Genomic DNA, 17,272 nt, shown 5'->3' with positions numbered 1-17,272 from the left:
AGCTCACTACAATAATCTCCCAAACAGCATGGCCTGGACACCGAGTCAGGGTTTGAATCTATATTGCTTTTCAAGTTCAGCAGAAAGTAACAAACTGTATATTTATCTGTATTTTAGCACAGCTGTTTCATAAAACATAAAATGTCTCTCTAGCATGAGAATTAAAAAACCCTAATGCAATCATGGCAAACTCTCTCTGCCCCAACAAAAATATTTGTTTTATGTAACTCATGATTAATTCGAATGCTTTAAAAAAAAAAAAAAAAAAAAAAAAGCCAACCAGTGTACTTTATAAATTTATGCAAAAAATTTGCCCATCTGATTGCAACATTTGTACAACCAGCCATCTCCCATGTACTTACAATTCAGGGATAAATTTGAGGAATTATTTTCATACATTTCCCTTGGCATCCAGATCTTTCATCTGTAACACTTCCAAGAAAACTACGTGTATACTTAATGTCTTCCAGGAGTTCAGTAACAAATGAAACCATGTTAAGCAAATTACAAATTTCAGATGACATCATTACTAAAACAGTCTTGATTTAGGAAAGAAACTTAAAACACAATGTTCCTTGCTTCTGAATGTCAGCTTTTTGAAGTTATCAGCTCTCAAACTTTATGTAAACTACAGGATATGTCATAATACTATTCATTATAGTTGATGGATACTAATACTTCCGATTAGATTCCAATACTGACACATGCCACCTTTTCATTCTAAACAGACTGCTAAAATTTGATGTGTATCACTGTGGAACTGCTATCTAGAAAGTGTGAGTAAATGCTCCTACAACGAGGTAATGCCTGTACAAAAATGGCGAATCTTGTCACAAAGGTTCTTTTGAGCTCAACAACAAGTGTTTCTTTTTGTTCGTACGCTTTTTAAAGTTTCTCTTAAGTATGTATGCTATATGTTTAAATCCACTGAATATGGATTTATCTACTCTAAAAGATTATTAGTAAGTCCATTTGGTACATCCTCCATAGTCCACTGAATCTGTGAATTCTAATTTCACATCAGGTTTCCTCCAAGAGGTCCTCACCTGCTGATCAGATCTGTTAGCAACACATTAGAAGCAAGTCTGAATAAAAACTAAACCATTCATAACACATTTTATTACATAAATACACTTGCTTTTTAATAATAATGAACTTTATGCCTACAGTTGAGTGCAATGATAAGACAACGATAAGGCATACTTAACAGTATTTGTAAGACAGCATTCAAGATTACAAATGATTAACAGATTTAAATCACACTACTCTTAGAGCAGAATCACTTACCACAATGCTTTCAAGATAGACGTCTGAGAAAACTCCCTTCTTTGCTAGTGGACAGTACAGTTGAGCAGCAGCTAAAGAAGAGCAATCAGGATCAAATGCAGATCCTTTTGAGTAATAGTGATCAACGTATTAGCTCCAGTATCTCAGTATTTTTTCTGACTTTCATTCCTTTCTGAACAAAACAATTTACATTACAGTAGTGTGAAAAAAAAAATAGATCAATTTCCCCCTTACAAGTACTAGGAACTTGCTTACAGGAGACTACCCTTAATAAAAAGAACAGGCTAAATGAATGGAAACTTGGTTAAACTCCTGGACAGGGAAAAGTCTACATTGTTTTCTGTTTACTATTTGAGGAATTATCTTCATACATTTCCCTCGGCTTCCAGATCTTTCATCTGTAGCTAGGCAAAACATAGTCACCCTGCTCTTAGCTATAATGCAGAAAGTAGGTAGATGAAAAGAGTTTGAGTCTTGCTTTTTAAGGTTTCAGACACAGGCAAAATCTAATCTGGGTCATAAAAACTTGGCTCTGAATATAGGGAAGTCATAATCCCCACTTCACTATGGATTATTATTTTCATGCTCATGTTTTCTCAATATTCCAAATGTAATGGGAGAATTTATGAGATCTGAACCTAAATAGGCTAACTGCAGAAATGGAAGAGTATTCCAGAGTTCCTTGATAATTACTTGGCTTTTTAAAGTGGATTTGATCAGACTAAGCTTATACTAAGATTTTGCATACAATCGTTTTTGTGCAAAATTCACTCCTTTTTTATTTTTTTTTTAATAGTTCTTTTATTGATGGTGGCTCTTTTTGTATTATTTTGTTTTGTTCTTCCCCAGGCATTTCTTTTATAACAGAGGTCTGGAACAATCAAATTCACTTTTCACAATGAGAGTTCAGAATTATTCTTAGCTAGAGGACGGTCCTTTGTCACGCAATCTATGCTGCTAAATGTCAAGATAGATCTGTTGACGTCAGACAATAGACAAGGAGTGCAAATAAGACACATTGCAAAGCTGAGAGAAGAAAACCTAAAATGACAGGACATTATGAACTTCTTCTAAAACTGAAGGGTGATATATTTTGTCTCAGAACAGTTCCTCCTGCCACACAAACATGGTTTAGAAATAAAAAAAAACAAGTTGACTTAGTACACAAGGATTAACTGGGTGCTTGCATTTGCAGACTGTATTTTCCTTCCTGTAGAGAAGTAAATAAGCCTAAGCAACACACTTGAGACTGTAATAAAGTCAACAAAAAAGCTTAATAACCTCAACACAATCTTATTAAATTGAAGAGTTGAGATTATTTTCATCATGTTCAGCGAAGTGCTGTTGATACCAGGTTTAGAATGCATAGCAAATAATGCAAGTACTCCTCAAGTAAATCTAGTCAATCAGTTAATTACTGTGTATGCAGGAGATTCTATAATCTTATCCTAATCTTCCGGTATTGTTAGATTTACATCTTTCAGAGAGCAGTGTGTCTTACCACCATATATACTGCAGGTGTTTTGAATATGGCTGATTTGCTAGAGTACAGCCCATTTGAAAAACTGCAGGTGACATGAACAGAGAGTAATAAACTGCAAGGCTTGTGGAAATGAAAAGAAGGGTGTAAGAAGCTTAACTTAAAATCATTTTGATCTCACTGCAAAACCATCTGTCAAACATAACTATGTTTTATAATCAGGACAAATCAGTTTTACAAATCAGAGAAAGGTACTTATAGGAATATATGGGACAATCTGATCATTGCCCATTGTACCTTGTCAGCACAGGGGTATGTTGTGTCTGCAGAGACTGAATACGATCACTCAGCTATACTTCATGAGCAATACATTTTGGGTCATTTCCATAAAATGCACGTTCACTGAAATACTTCATATGCTGCAAGGAGGTCAATTTTTTATTAACTTTAGGTATATTATATTCACAGAAAGAAATAATATTCTACCTTCCCTCTCAACTTCTGCCACTCCTTACATTCCACATAACTACACTACATAAATATCTTCTGTTTTTGATGGCCTGGTGTTTTCAATTCAAATTCCTCTTGCAAGCAAAGCAACACAACCTAACACAATCTACTGTGTCTTACAAGTGACCACAGCAACATTCAGTTCCTACAACTACAGAAGAATATCTAAATATGACAGTCTGGAACTTTAAAGTTCATGAAAAACCATACAGAAGCTTGAACAATTAAACTTATCCTTCCCAGACGGTAAATAGACCACCCAACTCCTTTTAAAAGCAGGTAATTTCTCTCCAGCGGTAGTACAAAGAGCTGTCATGTGATTACGAGGCAGCCATGACTCTACAGCTTTGCAGCTTCAGATGACCAGTCGCTACATTCTCTTGGTTTAGACTAATGATGTGACTGGCCTGGACTTAAATTGATGCTTAAGGGGCAAATTCAGTTTTAAACATCCAAACAGATATTCCTAAACCAACCACACAAGAAGAAAGACATGTCAAGCAATTTATGAAGCGACAACATAAACTGAAAATCCAGTATCTCCATGGAATTTACTCTTTCAAATCTCAGTTGAGAATACTTTGAATACAACAAAACTCAAAAGAGAAACAGCAATCTGTAGTCCTCAGAAAATGGATGACTTAAATCTCTCAGGGGCTTTCTCGTTCCCGAAGGTGTGTGACCTGAATAATTTTTGGATCTAACCTCAATAATGAATAAATGCAGGACATTCAAATGATTGTAGCATTTCTAGTAGGGTTGAAAACTTAAATGTTCTTTCATTATGTATTGTTTACATGATATTGTATTATATACATATTGTTTACCAGTCTGATGACACTAATAACGTTTTTATATATTCTCAGCTTTTGGTAATACAGCATGTATATTTGAAGACTAAGGCCAAGAAACAAAAAAAGGAGTTGAATACTGCTTATATTATTATTTTTACAAGAGAAAGAACTAGCCTAGGAAATTCACAGGTCAACATTATAAAATATGATTTATCATTTAAAAAAAAAGTGTTAAAACGTATGTTATCAATTTATCCACAGTTTGATCCTGAAGTGGATGAATGCAGTAGTAAAATTCACACTCCCTTCTATTATAAAGCAAATACCAAGTGTTATTTTTCAATTTTCCCAAATTTAGTATCTAAGCATAGTAAGCATTTTATTAAGTGAATTCCAGACAACTAATATCTAATATGAAATACACTTGTCTAGTACTCTTACAAAATAGCTAAATGGGAATAAATCAGAGTGGAGAGTTGCTTTACTTTCCATTTTGCTTATGAAAGCAAATATAAAAATGTAGGCTGATATATGCATAGTCATTTGTTTTCTTACTCAAATGGTATTGCAATTCCTATGCAAAATTCTATCATTTTTCAAATTATATTACATACATTTTTTAAGTTAATATTATAGAAGACCAAAACCTTACAAATAATCAGGGTATACTTGCATTAGAAGTTGCTGGTACTTTGCAGAGAAGAATCTTGTTCTGGATGACATAACCCCTGAACTATACCAACATGGGCTTAATTTTTGCACAAAAAATGTGATGAAACTAAACAATTTTCCCAGGATTATATGTTGATCTGTGGCAGAAAATCATGGTTTCAGTGCCCATCGTAGCTCTTTTTGAAAAATCACACATCACAGCCTTCTGGGGATCCAGATACAGGCATTCTACTCTCCAGATGAAGAACTCTAGATTCTTGGCAGCAGTTTTTATAGGACTGCAGATTGTCCAACTCGTACCTCAGAGAAGAATGGAAAAGCTTATAATGATAAATGAGCCACCGGTCTCTTATATCTTTTCCTGCAACCATCATTACTTTACTGTGAAATCATACAGCTTAATGTTTCACTCCACCAAAACAATAAACCTATTCAGATATACTCATATGACACAAAGAAAGTAGAAATGAACACCATCAGGGAAATGTGTGGCTCATTTTAAAGAGGCTACAGCACAATATTACCAGTTTAATACCATTAACAGTCACGATGTCTGTGCTCCACAGAAAGTATCTGTAACTCTCACTGGCTCTACCTCTTCCCCCTTTTTTGCTCTGAAAGAGATGTTGTCATCAGTGTTGGAGATGTGTTTTTATGATAAGATTGATGAATGAAAGTAGGAAAATAAGGATGTAAGAACACACACCGTGAAAAGTATGATCATAAAAACAGCAATTTCAATAGAAGGATGTAGCTCCTGAAAGAAAGTGAGAACAAATATCAGAAAGTAGAAGAAATATCAGGGGGGGAAGAAGGGTGGAAGAACACAAAACAAAAAGTGGAGAATCATCTCCATCATGATTACCTAAGTTACCCAAACTATTTTTCACATAGTTATGCATTACCTTAGAGATGCACCATGGCATTCTTCACATATTCTAACAGACACAGCATCCCAGCAGTGACTTAAGCTCCTGACCAGGATTTTTCAGACAGGTGAATATCCTATCCAAGTAACAAATATTTCAACTGCATAGAAAATGTTCCAGCTACTCCATACACAAACAACTGGTGATGTTAAATATATTTAGGCTGACTACATTAGAGTAAACTTGACTGTAGATCATCAACTATCTTCAAATTTTTGAGACTGAAAATTTTACATTTGAAACAAGACTCAAATCTTTTCTGGGAGCTAAGAATGGACAACATATAATGTGATAATTAATTTATTCATATGGAGTACAACCTTAAGTCAGGAGAATCCATACTCCTCAGTTTACAGAGAGAGACAATTTTAGCAATGGTAACATACTGAGGTAGATCATTTACTAATGGAGAAATCATTTGTGCTTCAATTCTCAGCACTAGAAATCCTTGAGACAAGCAAAGGAACCTGAAAACAGGGTATTTTTATGTATTCAATCCGTTCTCTCCCAACTTCCCAACTTCAAAAATAAGAATTCAACAACTGCTAATGCCTGAACAAACACCAAATTCTGAAATTTGCCGGAAATTCTCCTTTATTTTATTCCTTGCTACAAAGAAAGCTGTTTGGGCATTGAAAAACTAAAAAGTTTTTATGGAAAGCATCTGCCTTCTAAATCTGGCTTTGGAATGTCAAATGCTGGAAAGTACTCTCGCTGTTTCACCAGATAGTGTCTCCTAAGAAGAAGTCTTTTTCTTGAAAATCTGAAAGAAAGCATTTTTTATTCCTATAAGTAGACAATAGTAAAACACCAGTTTAAATAAAATACAGATGCAGGTTTGTGCCATCTAATTGCATTTCACAAAATACAAATGACAAATAAAAATATATCACAAACACTTCAATAGTCGCATGAATATCGCAGAATTGTACAATCACAGACTTGCTGGAGTTGGAAAGCACCCCTAATGGCCATCTAGTGCAGCCTCCCTGCAACAAATAGGGACACTTACAGAGACATCAGGATGCTTAGAGTTGGGTCTAGTCTGACTTTGAGTGTCTCCAGAGATGGGGCATCCACCCATCCTCTTTGGGAAACCTGTCCTAGTGCTTCACTACATTCATGATACATCCATCAAGCAGTATTAACCACGTCTTTTTGGATCCCTGAAGTTCAATTAAAATTTATCTTCTCCTCTATTTCCCTTTTTTTTTTTTTTTTTCCCTGTAAGTTTTACAAATGAGCAGAATTGCCTTTACCTTCACAAGTGCATTCCTTTTGTCATAAATGATTGCTCTTTAATTTAATTTCACTTTGTGAAACATTATTCAGTACAGAATTCATTATGGTAGGAAATGTCCATACTAAGTCTAGAGAAAACAGCTCACCTGCAGTGGTTTGAGTTCTTAGTGTTCTCTATCACAGTGACTGTCTCCTAATCTACTTAAATCACCGATAGGATTTGCACCCTATAGTAAATGGAGAATGTGAAATTCAACCCCATTTCAATTACTGAAAAGCCAGAACACATTATAACATGATCTTAAAAGTCTTCATATAATTGACACAAATGCTTACTAAAATGATTGCTATTTCCTTGCATAAGAGAAAATACGAAAAAGTTGAATTACAAAAATCTTTCAACATTTTATGCAGATATGAAAACTTCAGTAGAGAAGTGATTATGAGGTAGAAAAAGCTGGACAGATGACTTCTGCATTTGATAATTCAGGATTTCTTAAAATGAACCAGCATGAGTAGAATACTAATTTTACAGATTTTAAAGTTGGTGTCCTGAAAAGACTCAGGTTTATCTAGCAGGGAAAACCTTCCTATTCCGAGTTTCTTATGGGTATTATGCAGTAAAAGATTAACTCTAAAGCCTTCTCCATTCACATGGAAAATTTTTTCCCAGCTGTTTCGTAACTCCATTTATATTAAATCTACAACACCGTTATCTGTATTTTACTGACTACATCAGCAATGTAAAAGAAACGTGTTTCTTAGATTCTATTAATCCAACTTTAGTACGTTCAAAGTATGCAGAGTCATTTATCCTTTTTCACGCCAAATTAGCTTATCTATGGAAATGTTGATGTAACAGAAATGGAAAATCCAGGTGATACTATCTGCAGCTCCTTCTGTATACTCATCTCACAATCATCCTGTAAAAAGTGGCACCTGCAAGGCACCCCTGGGACAGAGTTTATCCTATTGAAAGAAGGTGTCTATGATTATACAAAGGGTAAAAACCACTATTGGAAAACTAACCTTAAAATTTACCTCTGGAAAACAGAACTGACCACCGCAATCTCATGCTTGCAGAGCAGAAAAAAAAAAAAAAAAAAAGGATGCAGGATGAAACATCCTGGCTTCCCATAAATGCCATAGAACTTACAGGAATGTAATAGCTGCAATACTTAATGCAGTTACAGAGGCTTCAGGAAGCAGAGACAGAAAAAATCATTAAACTTTACAGTGCATCTTGGTAATGCAAAACCTCATCCCATTTCAATCGCTGACCACTCTACAGAGAAAGACCAGGCTAATGACAAATTTCAGTCAGTGAATTAAATAGCTCGCATAATTATACTTTCCAAGCAGCACAATACTATCAGCTCTTTACCACAGTATTCTGCATTAAGAAAACAAGCCATAACAAGGTTAGGCCAGAACACTGCCTAAAACATATGATTATTAACCAAAGATTTCCTCATTACAGTCAGATTGGTGTTACTAATGAGTTTGCTTTCTTTGATATTAGGTCCAGAAGGAATTTAAAGCTGAAGAACACAGTAATGCAGAGAGATGGGGACTGCTGCTCATGTTGCTCAACTTCTGAAAGCACTGTAATCTTTTAAGAGGGAAAGGTAAAGATGGAATGTTTGATTACAAAAACCAACTTCATATAGTTATCAACATAAGCCAGGTAAGGAAGTGCTTGATTAATGTATGAAATAGAAGTAGGCCCTGCTGTAGAAAGACTGACTTGCTCATGAGTATTACCGTTATAACATTAGGGAAAGACTGGATTTTCATAATTCAGACGTCCTTTTCTCCTCATGAGTTCTGCTTAACACACTGTTAACAGGCATTTCCTTGTAAAACAGAGTAACTTTGTGTAAGATGCAGTGATTCCACTGTTCTGAATGTTAAGTATGTGATATGCCTGGAGTCTGCATTTTCAATGAGAGCAAATGGAGTGTATAAACCAAGACATTACTGCAGCTCCTGATAAGAGGCCTGCTAACCTGAGAGTTAATGTCAACATCTTGCCCTTTCCTACTTTTTCTGCAAAGGTAACTGACATCTCTTGGGTCTTGTTTCAGTGCAAGTGAACTAACTGCTCAACATTCATTGTTCAGTGTGTTTTCCTAAACCACATGAGCAAATGATAGAAGAAAGAAACACAGCATAAGTGGCTAAGCTGAATTTTTACTTATGCCAATCAAAGAGTTAATCCTGAGCAAGAAAATAACGCAGACAGCGTATATCTACTGATATCTAAAGAAGGGAAAGTTCTATCTATTGGAAGTCCTAAAACCAGTATTTTTTAATCACTGTATGCATGAAAATAAATAAAAAAAATAATCAATGTTCAACACACATGGTCAATCATAAGTTAAAAAAATAATAATATTTTACTTAAGTTACTAAAACTATGAAAAAAAAATCTATTCTGTCCCATGGGTATTTCTGGAACATATATTTCTTTTGTTAAACTCAGATAAATTATCGCATAAAAATGGTGCAAATTCATTACACAAAAGTGTTTCTCGCTTAAATAAAAAGAGGCACACCGTTATTTTTTTGTTTTTTGTTTTTTTTAAACTCTCAGAGTTAAAAAAAAAGACTGCTTGTATCTATGTTTTATGTCAGTGCTATTTCCACAGTACTTACAAGAGTCACACATCTAGAGGACAATAAATTTTGTCCAGTTGCTGGCATTTCTGATTATGATGAAAAAAATGTGGTGTATTCAGCTATTTGTCTTGTCATGCTACCTAAATAAACTATTACCAAAAAAGCCCCCCCTTGCTCTTAACTCTTCTTCCTCTGTCAATTACAACACAAATTTTCAATTCTATTTAATGTTGTGCTTTTATTGCATTTCCTTATGAAGCACCTGTCCAAATAATTTTCCCTTCATTTGTGCCTTTTTGAAATGAGAAAATTTCTGAATCTTATTATCACCATTTTTCTTTTTCACTCTCAAATAACATTACTGAATCTAATTGGTCCCTGAAAAAGTCACTGACATTAACTATGTGGGAAAGCTCATATAAATAAACAAATCAGATAGAGGCATTTCACTGCTTTTAAAGGAAAAAAAAAAAAAAAAAAAAAAAGAGAAAACTAAAATGGGAAATGTATTCAAAGATCTGAAGTGAACAACCACAGAGTTATACAACGTAGAGAAGAGAGTACTGCACTTAACATTCTCACATTTTCAGGTTTTTTTTTTTTTGCACAGGTGTCACCAGGGACATACTGTTATTTCAGTGTCCATCTTCTAAGGATCAAAGATTATATTACTTTTTTCTTTTTTTTCTTCTTTTAGCACCATTAGTCATGCTGCAAGAACAACTTCCTCTCCAGTTAAGAAAATAAATAACTTACTCTTTGCAAAGCTGAGATATAAACTCCATTCCTCTGGAGTTCTGTGCATTGTACCTCAGCACTGTAACTTCACCATCACATTCTCAGATTTCAAAAGAACAATGGATATCTGTGTACACATCTAATGTCTTACTTTAAGTAAACAGCAATAAATGAAATACATTCTACTGTACTGAAAACTGATTTCAACAATTTCTAACAGTATCACTCACTATGCTTTCCTCATACAAGTTCAGTGATTTGGTGAAGTCTGGAAGTTACAATCATTTCAAATTCATCACTGAGTACTTCTGCGTTGCATGTATGCCATTCTCACAGATTTTTTCATAATGTCAGTCTACTGTAGTGACATCAAATAACAAATCAAATAACAAATTAGATTTATCTGAAAAGTTCCAAGCAAGCATTTAATGGTGGTACCTGAAGGGAAACAATGATTTCTGGTTTGTAGTATTTTAGGCAGTTATCTAGTACATCAAGTCTGTGTTGAAACTCAGTGAAACTCATTAACATCTTGTAAAATAATTTACTTAAATTATCCAATATTTCTGTAAATAATCTTGAAGAATATTCCCTCTTGGCTGTTAATTTCATCTACATGGATCTGTTTGGTTTGTACAAACATTTATGAACTCTACTGGCAATACAAAAATATGTCAAGATACCTACTTAAAGAAGGAAACAAACAAATGAACAACAACAACAAAAAAAAAAACAGTGCAGGTTATTACACATTTTTCCTACAGAAAGGATATGCACGATTTTCAGCTTCACATGACAGTGAAAGGCAATTTACCCCCTACTGATAGTGTATAGGATTCTGCCTGGCAATTCATCCTCTGTGATCTGTTTCTTATGCAAACAGAGGACTGCAGTGCTCAGATTCCGTATTATCTGAAGATGTCAGTTAGAAGACATACTGGTAATATACAAAAAGCATTACAATTTATACATAATGAATATGCAAAGGTAATGATGACATGTTTTACAAGACCTGACCTGTTAGTAAGCTTTGTAGCACTGCTTCTATGCATATTTCATTTAATTGACAGATAACAATCCTTTAACCTGGCTAACAACTAAGAAGGCTGAAACACTTAGGCTTAAATGGCAGAAGTGTATGCTGCAACAATTTACATTTATGAGACCTGGGAAGGAAATGCTACCATCTCAGTGTCAAGTATAAAAAGATCTAAGACTAACTGTACTTCAGAGGCTTCTAATCAAAATCAAATATGTGCACAAAGAGTTGACGAATCAATCTGATGTTTCTTCCCACTGTCAGGCAGCATTTATTTTTTCCAGAGATGGATACATACTACAGTAACAACATCAGAGAGTCTAGCTGGAGCTATAGGCTACAGGTGTTTCTGCAGTTCAAATGAAGTCTTAGCAACAGCTGCATTGGATTTAGGTCCTACAGATATGCCATGAAATATTTTCCCATACAATTCCAATATTCTTACTCCAAAGAGACAGAAATGTTCACTAAACACCAACCACTGCCACTAAAAGTAAAAATGACTTTGTGGTTAATGAGCTTAATTACTCTTAAGGCTCTTTTCTTATCCAGAATGTCTAACCACATCATCTCTGGCTCGTCCAGAAGTCCCACCTTCTCATTATCTTCACATTTTGTGCTAATACATTTATTGGACATACAGAGAATAAGCAGCAAATATATAAAACAGGTATATTTAAACACTTCAATCCCATACAAAAAATAATCTTACAATAATGTTTTATATATCTCTTTCCCTTTAGTTCAAAATATGTAAGGTTTTAATTGATTGAGATTGCAATTTTATATTTATGAACATAAAAAATGGCTATAACTCCATCTACAAGCAAACCCAACATTCACATAAATTTGAATAATCTGCAACTGTCTATTTATACAGTCCTAAAAAAGCCCTGATGGACAATTCTTTATTTTATATATCTTTTGTTACCAGTATAGTCATGTGCTGCGCAGGAAGCTTGATCTCTATCATTGCTAGCCACCAAAGCTTTTTTCCTCAGGGATTAATGAATATGACAGGCATAATATTCATTTATTTGCCTAGGTATTCTGCTTAAATAATATTAAGATTTTTTTTTTTTTTCATTTTTAAAGAGCCTTTAATTCTCCTTTCCAAATGTTACAGAATTCTTGACTGAAGAATCATATTCCCTACACCATGATTTCAAAGTAATATAAACTATTCTATATGGAAAGACTGAAATAGCCAACAGTAGTAAAATGTCCAACTCATTTAAGGCTGAAATTTTACAATATTATTTATTTATGTATTTATTTATTAATCTGTAATATAGAACTGTTCTGGTTCCACGAGTGTTCAGATAAAAGAGGATTCAATATAAATACAGGCATTATTAGTAGCATATTTATGGTGTGGTAGTTTCTTTTTACAGCACATTTTCATATAAAAAAAAAGAATTTTCACAATATTGTAAGTGACTGAGAAATTTCTGGATTTGCTTTAGCAACATCTTGCTTTTCCAATTTTCACCCTTCATAAGCAGACAGAAATGTTTATACAGAATCTCTGTAAAGAATGTTCTAAAAAAAGAACCACTCTTCAAGCCATTGTCCAGCAACAATTGTTTTAGGGAAAGAACCAAATGTGCAGAGCAAAAGGCAACAATATTAGGACCAACATATCTAGCTTCTCTTTGTGCCTCCAACCTATGAAAAAGCTGTAGGCTAAGCAATTAATTCTCCGTGACATTTAATGTTTATTGATGATTTTGTTTGGATTTGGATGGACTGCCTCTTAGTACTTGCATAAAACAAAACTGAAAGGTCCCTAATGGTGTCTTAGCCCTCTTTGTCACAAAGCAATTCAGTAAACCCATTAAATCTCTATGCACTCCATAAGCAATAATTTTGACATCAATTGCATTACTTCCATTTTCTAAGAGAGCAGTGCAGCAATGGCTATATCCTAAGATAAAAATGACACTGGCAATTAATTGTAACATTAATGCAGTAAATGATACGGTGTTTTCTGTTGCTAACTACAATCCAAATAACTGGGCTAAGATATCCATGCAATATCACCATCCCATAAAAAAAAGAAAAAAAGAAAAAAAAGGAGAATAACTGCTTTGAAGAATGTATACCATTTGCCTTTTTGAAAATTTAATTTAATTTTGAAAAATTAAATTTTGAAAATTTAATGTAAGGGTTTGGGAATTTTTACTCTAATAACTGCATCTGTATTTTATGCAATGAATGTTGATCAAAAGGAAAAAGCAAGACTGCTTTGAACAGAACCTTCAATAACCTCCACTTTGTTATTCTGCTTTTCTTAAACTTCTTGTATGCTCATGTTCTCAAAATAAGCACTATGCTAAATGACCATCTATCCATGGGAGTAGTTTGCATTTTCATATTTGTCTTGATTTTAGTACCTGCAATGCTCTTATTTGAAACTGGGGAGCTCTTCATATAACAAGGTAAAATACAAACTATAAACGTTAAGTCAATCTGAAAGAACATAAGAAGTTTGTTGTATTAGAACTGAAAAAGGTTCAATATAGAAGACAGTACATTATGTCTGCCATAGGGTTTTTTTCAGCAGCTACAGCTTATATAAGAAACACACAAAAGTGACAGTTCAGGGGCTGAACACATTTAGACACCAGTTTTAGGAGATTCACCTTTATTTTTGAATAAGGAAATAAGAAGAGAATGATAATGAGAACTGCAATTTCCAGTAATCTGAAGCCAACTAGAAAAAGACCAGGAAGCAGTTCTTTGGTATAATGATGTAGGTGTTGGAGATCATCAGTATTTCTCTAGAGTTTACAGTGGACACTGTACAATATATAGAAGTATCCTTATTCTGATTCTTTTATTCTCAAAGTTATGCCAAGGTATGCCAGTCTTAACATTTCAAACCAAAGTTAATCAGAGGAAGCTGTTATTACACCAAACAATCTCTGATGAGATTTTCAAATATGGAAGACAATTTTGAGTCTCGTGTTCTTCATTAGAACTCATTATAAGAGAATGAAATTTCCAAGAGTTGGCAGCTGAACACCACTGGTATCCTTCAGCTCCTTTTGTCTAACCACATCTGTCCAGACACATGACAATGCTTCAAGAGATGAAGCTCAGGTGAAATTAAATATTGAATTCAGACACAGAAATTGTCCTAGTCAGCTGCAGGAACAGGTAAAAATAGTACCATAACCTTATAGAGTGCCTTGAGGGACCATTCTGAGACAAGGCACCTGTACAAGCCCTCTGCCTCATTTCTTCGACTGCGTTCTTCTTTCACACATCAAAAGGAGGTGACAAACTGAGCTTCTAGGGCAAGCATTTTTAGAACAGCCAACATCCAGAAATCAGCAGGTCTCAGTTTTCCTTCTTCAAAACAGAAATTGTGGGTCAATTAATGCAGTACAGACCCTCTCTCAGCTTCAGTGATAACCTGTATCTAAACTGTCATTTAAAGAGGACTATTCAGGAACTTGGATAACAATCATCACTGCAAATCAGATCAGTACATTTTTAATGTGTGCAGAATTTAAAATCTCACTCCAAAATATCTTATAGCATAAAATACTCAACACATATGGTTCTATAAACACTATTTTAAGCTCCTAACATTTTTTGTCATCTTAACGGTCAATGGGCTATCTATGTCCTTTCTTTCCACTACCATGACATTAAGTCAGTAGGCATTAGGACATGCCCTAAAACCCTAGGTAAGATGTAACATAAAGTGATCAGCACCCACCTTTAACAACAGACTGTCCCTGTTTTATTGGCTGAAGCAGTAAATCCAAGGATCCTGCTGCTTGCAGAGCTTTATTAGAATACGCAGTGTCAGCACAGGCTGGTTTCTTCAGGACTTTGAGAAGTACCTGGAGAGTTTTGCAATTAATATTACTACATACTTTCCACCAGGAATGCTCTTGAAACATGTTCCTTACTGTATCTGGGCAGGAGAAAAATCATTAAGGGTACTAGAAAGAAAATGGAACTCATTTGGGCCATATTAAACTGTGAAAAAGCAAAACTATTTTGAAGGTAACTGAGCCAGTCATTAGCAGAATGTTAACTACTGCAATTCCAGAGATTTGTGACCAGTACTTGAAATCACAAACAGCCTTGACACACTCCTCTGAATCTCTGAGATTCTGGGCTGCATTTGCATTCTGAGTGAGGAATCTAATTATTACAAGTATCTTGTAATCAACAGTTCACTATCACTCTGTCAAACTGTGAAGGGACAGGTCACATTTTAATCTCTCTTGATTTCATTATAAAACATGCATGAGTCCAGCTTAAAGAGGACACCCATTCACCTGCTTATACTCCATACTTATTCCTTGTGCAGCTGCAAAAAAGCAATTCATGATTATTTGATGCGAAGCACTGGAGAAACCATCAAGTGTCCTTCTCAGGCCAAATGTTTATGTAATGTTCCAGTTAAAAGTAAAACAAAACAAGCAAAAAGCAATTTGAATAACTTTCTGCTATCCTATTCCTTTCAACACCAGGCATTAAAAGTTTTACATTTTTTGTTGGAAACAAGGCTAAAACTTAAGTCAGTCTCCTGTATTAAATTTATTGAAGTAAAATAAATGCATTTAATTTTTTGAAACTTACAGAAATATTCAGAGTTCTGTGAACATTTTTAAGTATTAACAGTGTTTCACATCAATGCTAAAAATATCGAGAACAGAGGTAGAACCAGATGGCTTCACAGGAAAGCAGAAATTACTGTATTGTATCTGAACAATGGTTTGTATCGTTACTTTGAGAATAGCCAATGCCAGCTGCTTTAATGAAAAGTACAATAAACCCAACAGTAGGTTGTCACTGCTTTTCTTGAATCAGAAACACCATGGAGCCAAGTAATTACTTTTTTTTTTGGTTTTTTTTTTCCCGGCAATTTCTCTGTAATAAACACATTCAGAAACTATAATAACTATTATAAATGGCTGTGCACTTGAGCAAGAAAATTTAATTATTCTTCAGTAATATTTCACATTAGGCTTAGAGATACCCTAATCATCATTAAACTACAGAAAAAATGCACCCTAAAGACACAGGCATAGTGCCCGTATTTTTCACAGGATGCCACAAATCTCTTGGCTATTTAGTTTCTCTCAAAAGTTACTTCTTTACATAAGTTTTAATGTATTTGAGGGTCACAAGGGAAAGATGAGAAAGGAGGGAAAATGCCACCTTTTCTCCGTTACCTGGAAGCAAAACTGCACATCATCAGAAAGTAAGTAAACACTGCATTGCACAGAAGCACTGACAAACTGTGGGAGTAAAGGATCAGCATCATAATTTTCCCGAGCACTGAGCTAGGTAATTCATCAGTTTCAGAAGAAGTTGTAGAATTTTTTTTTCTTTTTTTTTTTTTTCTATAGGATCTATGAAGACAGCTTCAAAAGCAATGCCTCGTGTTTTATGATGTTGGCCAATTATGTCAGAGGTGGATGCTGACCGCAGAGATTGAACTTTCCCACCAATATTCTATTCCATTCCACTCTATTGCTATGTGACAGATGGCAGCAGAGGAGCAGATCCGACTTGGAAGTGCTTTAATGTGTCACTGAATTCTTCCATGTAGAAAAAATGGCACCCACTGACATGCATCAAGGTTTGCTGAACTTTTTTGGATGAAAAACAGTGGATGTGAGCACAGTGAGATGGTGAGTGCATTTCAGCTATGACAGCAGCAACATGAAAGACAAGCCATGTTCTGGATCACCATGCAGACTATTACAAGCATGGCATGCACCACTTTCACTGAGGTGAAAATGCATAGCTAAAGGTTGAAAAATACTGTTTTGTCACTGAGAACTTGCACTCAAATCATGTCATTGTGCTCTTTGTACCTGTGGTAGCTTCCCTGTAAAAATAAATAGGAGGCATTACTTTCAGAGTAAGTAGAATCACTCTCCCTGTTTCTTGTGGCACTGGAGGCAGAAGACAATCTGAGCACAAT

At 34.7% G+C, this 17,272-nt stretch overlaps 1 protein-coding gene across 4 annotated transcripts in view; it reads right to left on the bottom strand.

Annotated features, from left to right (window-relative positions):
• Positions 1 to 17,272, bottom strand: part of LINGO2 (leucine rich repeat and Ig domain containing 2) — a 472,070-nt gene that overhangs the window by 352,372 nt on the left and 102,426 nt on the right. The window lies entirely within an intron of this gene.

This window comes from Lagopus muta, chromosome Z (assembly GCF_023343835.1).
Source record: "Lagopus muta isolate bLagMut1 chromosome Z, bLagMut1 primary, whole genome shotgun sequence".
NCBI lineage: Eukaryota > Metazoa > Chordata > Aves > Galliformes > Phasianidae > Lagopus > Lagopus muta.
Note: the sequence above shows the minus strand (reverse complement) of the source record. Positions and strands in the feature narration are given on the sequence as shown.